This window comes from Mizuhopecten yessoensis, unplaced genomic scaffold (assembly GCF_002113885.1).
Source record: "Mizuhopecten yessoensis strain PY_sf001 unplaced genomic scaffold, ASM211388v2 scaffold6205, whole genome shotgun sequence".
In the NCBI taxonomy this organism is placed as follows: Eukaryota; Metazoa; Mollusca; class Bivalvia; order Pectinida; family Pectinidae; genus Mizuhopecten; species Mizuhopecten yessoensis.
Window position 1 is genome coordinate 142,271 of NW_018406433.1, and position 9,671 is coordinate 151,941.

General features: G+C 41.7%; 2 protein-coding genes across 2 annotated transcripts in view; one reads left to right on the plus strand and one right to left on the minus strand.

The window, feature by feature from the left end:
• LOC110451795 (glutamate [NMDA] receptor subunit 1-like) overlaps window positions 1–9,671 on the minus strand; it is a 71,418-nt gene that overhangs the window by 43,492 nt on the left and 18,255 nt on the right. The gene's annotated exons all lie outside the window — the stretch shown is intronic.
• Window positions 3,755–9,671, plus strand: part of LOC110451796 — a 71,354-nt gene continuing 65,437 nt past the window's right edge. Inside the window, exon 1 of the transcript XR_002463104.1 lies at window positions 3,755–3,984. The gene's annotated coding sequence lies outside the window, so the exon portion shown is untranslated. The remainder of the gene's footprint in view (window positions 3,985–9,671) is intronic.

Consider the following 9,671-nt stretch of genomic DNA (forward strand, 5'->3'; position numbering starts at 1 on the left):
CCTGTGTCATCACTGTGTTACCTGATTCTGTCCCTACCTGTACCGTCCCTGTGTCATCACTGTGTTACCTGATTTTGTTTCTACCCATACCGTTCCTGTGTCATCACTGTGTTACATGATTCTGTCTCTACCCATACCGTTCCTGTGTCATCACTGTGTTACCTGATTCTGTCCCTACCTGTCCCGTCCCTGTGTCATCACTGTGTTACCTGATTCTGTCCCTACCTGTACCGTCCCCGTGTCATCACTGTGTTACCTGATTTTGTTTCTACCCATGCCGTTCCTGTGTCATCACTGTGTTACCTGATTCTGTCTCTACCCGTACCGTTCCTGTGCCATCACTGTGTTACCTGATTCTGTCCCTACCTGTACCGTCCCTGTGTCATCACTGTATTACATGGATCTGTCTCTACCTGTACCATTCCTGTGTCATCACTGTGTTACCTGATTTTGTCTCTACCCGTACCGTTCCTGTGTCATCACTGTGTTACCTGATTCTGTCTCTACATGTACCGTCCATGTGTCATCACTGTGTTACATGGTTCTGACCCTACCTGTACCGTCCCTGTGTCATCACTGTGTTACCTGATTCTGTCTCGACCCGTACCGTTCCTGTGTCATCACTGTGTTACCTGATTCTGTCCCTACCTGTACCATTCCTGTGTCATCACTGTGTTACCTGATTCTGTCTCGACCCGTACCGTTCCTGTGTCATCACTGTGTTACCTGATTCTGTCCCTACCTGTACCGTTCCTGTGTCATCACTGTGATACATGAATCTGTCCCTACCTGTACAGTTCCTGTGTCATCACTGTGTTACCTGATTCTGTCCCTACCTGTACCATTCCTGTGTCATCACTGTGTTACCTGATTCTGTCTCTACCCGTACTTTCTCCCACCCTTCACATGTGTTCCTCCTTTTTAGCCGGAAAAAGATCAGTTTTTCTCGCACCTCAGACAAAGATATCCCACGTCATATCCCATGCTAGATTTTTCTATCTCGTCCGATCTGTCTTGTACCTTTACGTGACATTTCGCGAAATTTTTACACTACGAGGTATTCATCCGCGCGTAAACTGCTTGAAATTGACAATTTGCATTATAAATGTTCTGTTTTGTCGCTTTTGTATAGTTATGATGTTGTTAGATATTTGATGTTCTAGATAAAATATAATCTACGCTATGAATTAGTTTTAATATATGTAAGGACGGACTACGTAGCTACAGTAGCTGAAGTAGTGAAGAGGTCATCATCATTTGAGGCCCAAGGTGGGATACTTGTAGTTTTTAGCAAAACTGAATAAAAAAAATCGAAATAAAAGGTGCGATAAAAAAACCCAATCACCTGTTACTGAGCAAGATCGGGTTATCTCAGTCGAGATACAGTCGAGGTATGTATAAGCACGAGTCAGTTAATCAGTTCTGACGAGGACACAGTACGAATCTCGGCGGTATGTATAAGCACGGATCAGTTAATCAGTTCTGAGAAGGACACAGTACGAATCTCGGCGGTATGTATAAGTACGGGTCAGTTAATCAGTTCTGACGAGGACACAGCACGAATCTCGGCGGTATGTATAAGCACGGGTCAGTTAATCAGTTCTGACGAGGACACAGGACGAATCTCGGCGGTATGTATAAGCACGGATCAGTTAATCAGTTCTGACGAGGACACAGTACGAATCTCGGCGGTATGTATAAGCACGGGTTAGTAAATCAGTTCTGACGAGGACACAGCACGAATCTCGGCGGTATGTATAAGCACGGGTCAGTAAATCAGTTCTGAGGAGGACACAGCACGAATCTCGGCGGTATGTATAAGCACGGATCATTTAATCAGTTCTGACGAGGACACAGTACGAATCTCGGCGGTATGTTTAAGCACGGGTGAGTAAATCAGTTCTGACGAGGACACAGTACGGATCTCGGCGGTATGTATAAGCACGGGTCAGTAAATCAGTTCTGAGGAGGACACAGTACGGATCTCGGCGGTATGTATAAGCACGGGTGAGTAAATCAGTTCTGAGGAGGACACAGTACGGATCTCGGCGGTATGTATAAGCACGGGCCAGTAAATCAGTTCTGAGGAGGACACAGCACGAATCTCGGCGGTATGTATAATCAAGGGTCAATAAATCAGTTCTGACGAGGTCACAGCACGAATCTCGGCGGTATGTATAAGCACGGGTCAGTAAATCAGTTCCGACGAGGTCACAGCACGAATCTCGGCGGTATGTATAAGCACGGGTGAGTAAATCAGTTCTGACGAGGACACAGCACGAATCTCGGCGGTATGTATAAGCACGGGTGAGTAAATCAGTTCTGACGAGGACACAGCACGAATCTCGGCGGTATGTATAAGCATGGGTCAGTAAATCAGTTCTGACGAGGACACAGCACGAATCTCGGCGGTATGTATAATCACGGGTCAGTAAATAAGTTCTGACGAGGACACAGCACGAATCTCGGCGGAATGTATAAGCACGGGTGAGTAAATCAGTTCTGACGAGAACACAGCACGAATCTCGGCGGTAAGGAGCGCTTGTTATGTTACAATGCCTAGGAGGACACCGCACGCACGAACAATGTGAGGAGTATTAGACTGATATTGTATTTTATGTTATCGATATAAAAACGTATATCATCTCGGCCTTATATAGTCTCATGTTATTCCGTGATATCATAAACCAACTTTTGGAAATCTAAGTTTTGTTTTACAGGATTTTGTTCGTTTCTATTGACACTGTGGTATATATATATTTTGTCCTTGTGTTTTGTTTTTACAATTTTTAATGAGTTTACTACATAAGTAATTAAGGGTTCGTTATAGCGTAGGTGACTTGGTTGGCAGGGATTTATACAGCCTCTAGTTTAAACTTCAAGCTTTTCTTTCCGTCCTTCTTTTCTCACCCTCTAAAATAGAGTGCGCTGTAGCACCGTACACATTGCAAGGAGGTAAGCGTTTAGCCACAACACAAGTCATGGTTTATTGTTTCCTGTGTAATGTGTACTTTATTAAATACGGGTCTAATTGATGTCTCTGCTAATATTTTAACCATACAAAAACGTTGGTTACATACAAAAGAGGCGATCGTCAAGATGTCACGAGGTACTCAAAGGTAAGACTCTCTGTGATTATAACCTACTACAGAGACATGTTAGCCACACGTCTCTGCCTATTACAATTAAGCTTACGTTCATCTGCACAACTGGAGTTAAATTAATATTAACGTCTGTCTTCCTTCAATATTTACCAATCCATTGAATCAAATAGACTAAGAGAATAAAAATAATTTCGATACAACTTCTATAAAATATGAGGAAGCGCAGGTTTACTAAACATGTTAATGATATAAGCACACAACAACAATATTAACAAAATAAAAATATATGTTTTTAGACAAAGTACGATTGTCGTTTTACACAGCTTGCGTCCGCGTCACGGTGGGATATTGGACTTGAAGACAAAACGACGGAAGTTTCCACCTTTACAAAATAACAAGATATCGGACATTTCCCGTGTTATAAAATGAGGCAAATCCCGAGCTCATTACCAGTAACCATAACCGCCACCAAAATAGGTTCTGGTGTTCTCTTCAAAGAAAATGAAACGGGGAACTTATCAACAACACAATTGTTGTAATATCGATAACTCGTTCATGACGTTTTTATTAGCGTTTTCCTCTTTAAAATTCTCCTAAAATTATAAATTATAAATCAACGATTTTAAATTAGTTCCGCAAACCTGTAAAGGAGGTGAGTGCTTGTTCGCCGCTTAGTGGTAGTTTTATTGGAAAATCACTTAGTAATTTATAAAACGTGGGGCATCGTCTATTTATAGTCTTAATATAATTATTTATAGCAGACTATCCTCCCCCGCTCATTCACACCTCACTCCGTATATTCCCGACATGCCTCGCTAACAATATGGCGTCGATCCCTGGTCTGCGATAACAACACGGAATACACACACAACACTGTCAGGTGAGTGTCAACCATTTGAGACGCTTTTGTCGCCTTGTCTCCACCAAAAGATTGATATATTTGCATGAAATGTGTTTGGACATTCTGAGTGGAGCGGATCTGGCCAGGCTACAGATCGTGCCGTAGGTTAGCTGTCAGATTCAGATTGTAGAAACAAGCCCCACACCTGTTCACTTGGTTTCGACCCGTTTTGACAGGTGCCCTCGCTAGCCTGTTCAGGATTACTCGCGAAGCAAGCATGACCTGTACATTCCAGAAAACGTGTATTTGTGTGCTGATTTCAGTCGTGACTCTGTTTTATGAAACACTGATTTGTAACAATTGAGACGGATTGATTGTGAAAGCGGAAGTGAAATGTTTTAATTGATAGAACGTACACAGGTGTGGTCGAGTGACAGGGCGCGCTCGGGACGGGCTTCAGCTGGATCGATATTCAGGGTCAGGATCCTGTGGTAATAATAAGATGATGTCAGATTGATGTTGACAATCACAAATGCATTAATTATTAAACCAAAGTACCGAGGCATAGGGACTTGCTATCAGTTATGTCGAAGAATGGTGCTAACATGTTGATATAAGCGTGTTATGATAATATATAATCAAATAGGGAAGGTTTAGCATTACTTATTGTCATTATTTACCATCTCACGTAATTTAGAATTGTACATTCATTATCAAATGGATTTATAAAAAATAACCTTTGAGTTTTAAATAAAATTGAAATGAGCTAGCTTGTATACATGTATCAATGTAACAGTATGTAGATCATGTTTGCATCATTTAAAGAGTTTCAACAGCATTTGTATATAGTTCGTGTAATTTTTTCTTAAAAGGAAAATTTCCTTTAAAAATAAAAACAATAATTAAGTTTGCTTAAATTTACCTCTGACCTTATCGAACATGTAAACATTACGTCTGACCCTGTTGAACATGTAAACATTACGTCTGACCCAGTCGAACATGTAAACATTACGTCTGACCCTGTTGAACATGTCAACATTACGTCTGACCCTGTCGATCATGTAAACATTATGTCTGACCCTGTCGAACATGTAAATATTACGTCTGACCCTGTCGAACATGTAAACATTACGTCTGACCCTGTCAAACTTGTAAATATTACGTCTGACCCTGTCGAACATGTAAACATTACCTCTGACCCTGTCAAACATGTAAACATTACGTCTGACCCTGTCAAACATGTAAATATTACGTCTGACCCTGTCGAACATGTAAACATTACCTCTGACCCTGTCAAACATGTAAACATTACGTCTGAACCTGTCAAACATGTAAACATTACCTCTGACCCTGTCGAACATGTAAACATTACCTCTGACCCTGTCAAACATGTAAACATATATTACATCTGACCTTGTTGAACACCTAAACATTACGTCTGACCCTGTTGGACATGTAAACATAACCTCTGACCCTAACACATCGTCATCATTCGTTGTATGCTGTTTTCGTGACATTTTGTGAATTTGCTTATACATGATGGCTTCAACCTCTAGACTACATTCCATTTATCACTGGTGAGATAAGTAATAGTTGGGAAAAGGCTTCACTTATATTTACATGTTCGACTGGGTCAGAGGTAATGTTTTCATGTTCGACTGGTCAGAGTTAATGTTCTACAATAAACATGCTTTTTAATTCATACAGATTTATTACATCACTTGGTTTGTTAAGCGCCTCTTTAATTAACTTATGAATTAGTATTAACAAAATTTGACAAGAAATATTTTTATATTTTAAATGGGCACATTTTAGCTAGGGTGCACATTTTGGCTAGGGTGCACTTTTTATGTTGATCGTATAATTCTTTATGGCACACAGGAAAAAAATAATTATTTTTTATTTTTTATTTTACACGTTTCCCCCCCTGCGTGTGATATTAAGGAAAAGTTCAAAAAACCCTTTTCTATGTAAGAAAAAACCAGGAATGCCAGTTTTATCCTGCTAATAATTATAAGAACAAAAGAGGAAAGGTTAGTGACATGGTGCATTAACGGTTATCTCTTATACATGTACTTGACATATATTTAAGTCATTGGAATTTTAAAATCTTTTCATATTAATATACTTCTACTATTTCATTAAAATTTCCCAGTCTTCAGATGACAATGCACTGCAAACCCTAAAATAAAATAATCTTAAATAAATAAGGATGTTTTAGGCTTTTCAATGACACTTTGCAAAATATTATTTGGTTAATTCCAGATTCAAAATTTGGTTAACACATTCTCCCAATATCTTAAAGCCATGTGGACCTCATTCCTAAAATAGTGATAGAACGTCCTATTGATATAGATTAGCAGGTACCTAGTTTAGATAATTTGAGTGATAACTATTGGAGGTGATACAAAGTTAAGGAAGTATAATATAATATATGGTGTTTAGACAGTTCAGGTGGTACATAGCACAGGTTTGAAAAAGCCTTGGATACTGGTCTGTGGCCTTGAAAAGCCTTGGATACTGGTCTGTGGCCTTGAAAAGCCTTGAATACTGGTCTGTGGCCTTGAAAAGCCTTGAATACTGGTCTGTGGCCTTGAAAAGCCTTGGATACTGGTTTGTGGCCTTAAAAAGCCTTGGATACTGGTTTGTGGCCTTAAAAAGCCTTGGATACTGGTCTGTGGCCTTGAAAAGCCTTGGATACTGGTCTTTGGCCTTGAGAAACCTTGGATACTGGTCTGTGGCCTTGAAAAGCCTTGAATACTGGTCTGTGGCCTTGAAAAGCCTTGAATACTGGTCTGTGGCCTTGAAAAGCCTTGGATACTGGTTTGTGGCCTTAAAAAGCCTTGGATACTGGTTTGTGGCCTTAAAAAGCCTTGGATACTGGTCTGTGGCCTTGAAAAGCCTTGGATACTGGTCTGTGGCATTGAAAAGCCTTGGATACTGGTCTGTGCCCTTGAAAAGCCTCAGATACTGGTCTGTGGCCTTGAAAAGCCTTGGATACTGGTCTGTTGCTTTGAAAAGCCTTGAATACAGGTCTGTGGCATTGAAAAGCCTTGAATACTGGTCTGTGGCCTTGAAAAGCCTTGAATACTAGTCTGGAATGATTTTGTCTGTGATGGTGTACTGGACAATGGTTTCCTCTCTAGAGGTGAACTGGAATGGTTTTGTCTGTGGTGGTGTCCTGGACAATGGTTTCTTCTCTAGAGGTGAACTGGAATGATTTTGTCTGTGGTGGTGTACTGGACAATGGTTTCCTCTCTAGAGGCGAACTGGAATGGTTTTGTCTGTGGTGGTGTACTGGACAATGGTTTCCTCCTTAGAGGTGAACTGGAATGGTTTTGTCTGTGGGGGTGTACTGGACAATGGTTTCCTCTCTAAAGGCGAACTGGAATGATTGTGTCTGTGGTGGTGTACTGGACAATGGTTTCCTCTCTGGAGGCGAACTGGAATGATTTTGTCTGTGATGGTGTCCTGGACAATGGTTTCCTCCTTAGAGGTGAACTGGAATGGTTTTGTCTGTGGGGGTGTACTGGACAATGGTTTCCTCTCTAGAGGCGAACTGGAATGATTTTGTCTGTGGTGGTGTACTGGACAATAGTTTCCTCTCTAAAGGCGAACTGGAATGGTTTTGTCTGTGGGGGTGTACTGGACAATGGTTTCCTCTCTAGCGGCGAACTGGAATGATTGTGTCTGTGGTGGTGTACTGGACAATGGTTTCCCCTCTAGAGGTGAACTGGAATGATTTTGTCTGCGGTGGTGTACTGGACAATAGTTTCCTCTCTAAAGGCGAACTGGAATGGTTTTGTCTGTGGGGGTGTACTGGACAATGGTTTCCTCTCTAGAGGTGAACTGGAATGATTTTGTCTGTGGTGGTGTACTGGACAATAGTTTCCTCTCTAAAGGTGAACTGGAATGGTTTTGTCTGTGGTGGTGTACTGGACAATGGTTTCCTCTCTAGAGGTGAACTGGAATGGTTTTGTCTGTGGTGGTATACTGGACAATGGTTTTATTTCTAGATGTGAACTGAAATGATTTTGTCTGTGGTGGTGTACTGGACAATGGTTTCCTCTCTAGAGGTGAACTGGAATGATTGTGTTTGTGGTGGTGTACTGGACAATGGTTTTCTCTCTAGAGGTGAACTGGAATGGTTTTGTCTGTGGTGGTGTACTGGACAATGGTTTTATTTCTAGAGGTGAACTGGAATGATTGTGTCTGTGGTGGTGTACTGGACAATGGTTTCCTCTCTAGAGGTGAACTGGAATGATTTTGTCTGTGATGGTGTACTGGACAATGGTTTCCTCCCTAGAGGTGAACTGGAATGATTTTGTCTGGGGTGTTGTACTGGACAATGGTTTCCTCTCTAGAGGTGAACTGGAATGATTTTGTCTGTGGTGGTGTACTGGACACTGATTTCCTCTCTAGAGGTGAACTGAATGGTTTTGTCTGTGGTGGTGCTGGGCAATGGTTTTCTCTCTAGAGGGGAACTGGAATGATTTTGTCTGGGGTGGTGTACTGGACAATGGTATACTCTCTAGAGGTGAACTGGAATGATTTTGTCTGTGGTGGTGTACTGGACAATGATTTCCTCTCTAGAGGTGAACTGGAATGGTTTTGTCTGTGGTGGTACTGGACAATGGTTTTCTCTCTAGAGGTGAACTGGAATGATTTTGTCTGTGGTGGTGTACTGGACAATGGTATCCTCTCTAGAGGTGAACTGGAACGATTTTGGCTGTGGTGGTGTACTGGACAATGGTTTCCTCTCTAGAGGGGAACTGGAATGATTTTGTCTGTGGTGGTGTACTGGACAATGGTATCCTCTCTAGAGGTGAACTGGAATGAATTTGTCTGTGGTGGTGTACTGGACAATGGTTTCTTCTGTAGAGGTGAACTGGAATGATTTTGTCTGTGATGGTGTCCTGGACAATGGTATCCTCTCTAGAGGTGAACTGGAACGATTTTGGCTGTGGTGGTGTACTGGACAATGGTTTCCTCTCTAGAGATGAACTGGAATGATTTTGTCTGTGGTGGTGTACTGGACAATGGTTTCTTCTCTAGAGGTGAACTGGAATGATTTTGTCTGTGATGGTGTCCTGGACAATGGTATCCTCTCTAGAGGTGAACTGGAATGATTTTGGCTGTGGTGGTGTACTGGACAATGGTTTCCTCTCTAGAGGTGAACTGAAATGGTTTTGTTTCTGATGGTTAAGTGAATGAATTGCCCTTATGTTGTGTGATGCAGTTAAAAGACCCTTTGCACAGCACAATATATTAAGAACCAGTGTTGATTTTACAGTGATGTAGGCCCATCTTTATATGGAAGGGATTTGTATGTTCTAGAAATGTTTTATTATTGGTTATGCTATAAAGGAAACTGCATAATCTGGATTTCACTTGATAGTCCCCCCTCCCCCCCCCCCCCCCCCCCTCCCATGAAAGTAACAGATAGATGTTGGCTGATTCTTAATGACAACAGACAACCTCCCACATCAGGCCCTCAGGTCTGTCCATTCTTAATGACAGCAGACAACCTCCGACATCAGGCCCTCAAATATCATTTGGTAATTCTGAATGACAGCAGACAACCGCCGACATCAGGCCCTCAAATATCAACTGTTGATCTGTACATTCTTAATGACAGCAGACAACCTCCGACATCAGGCCCTAAAATATCAACTGTTGGTCTGTCCATTCTTAATGACAGCAGACAACCTCCGACATCAGGCCCT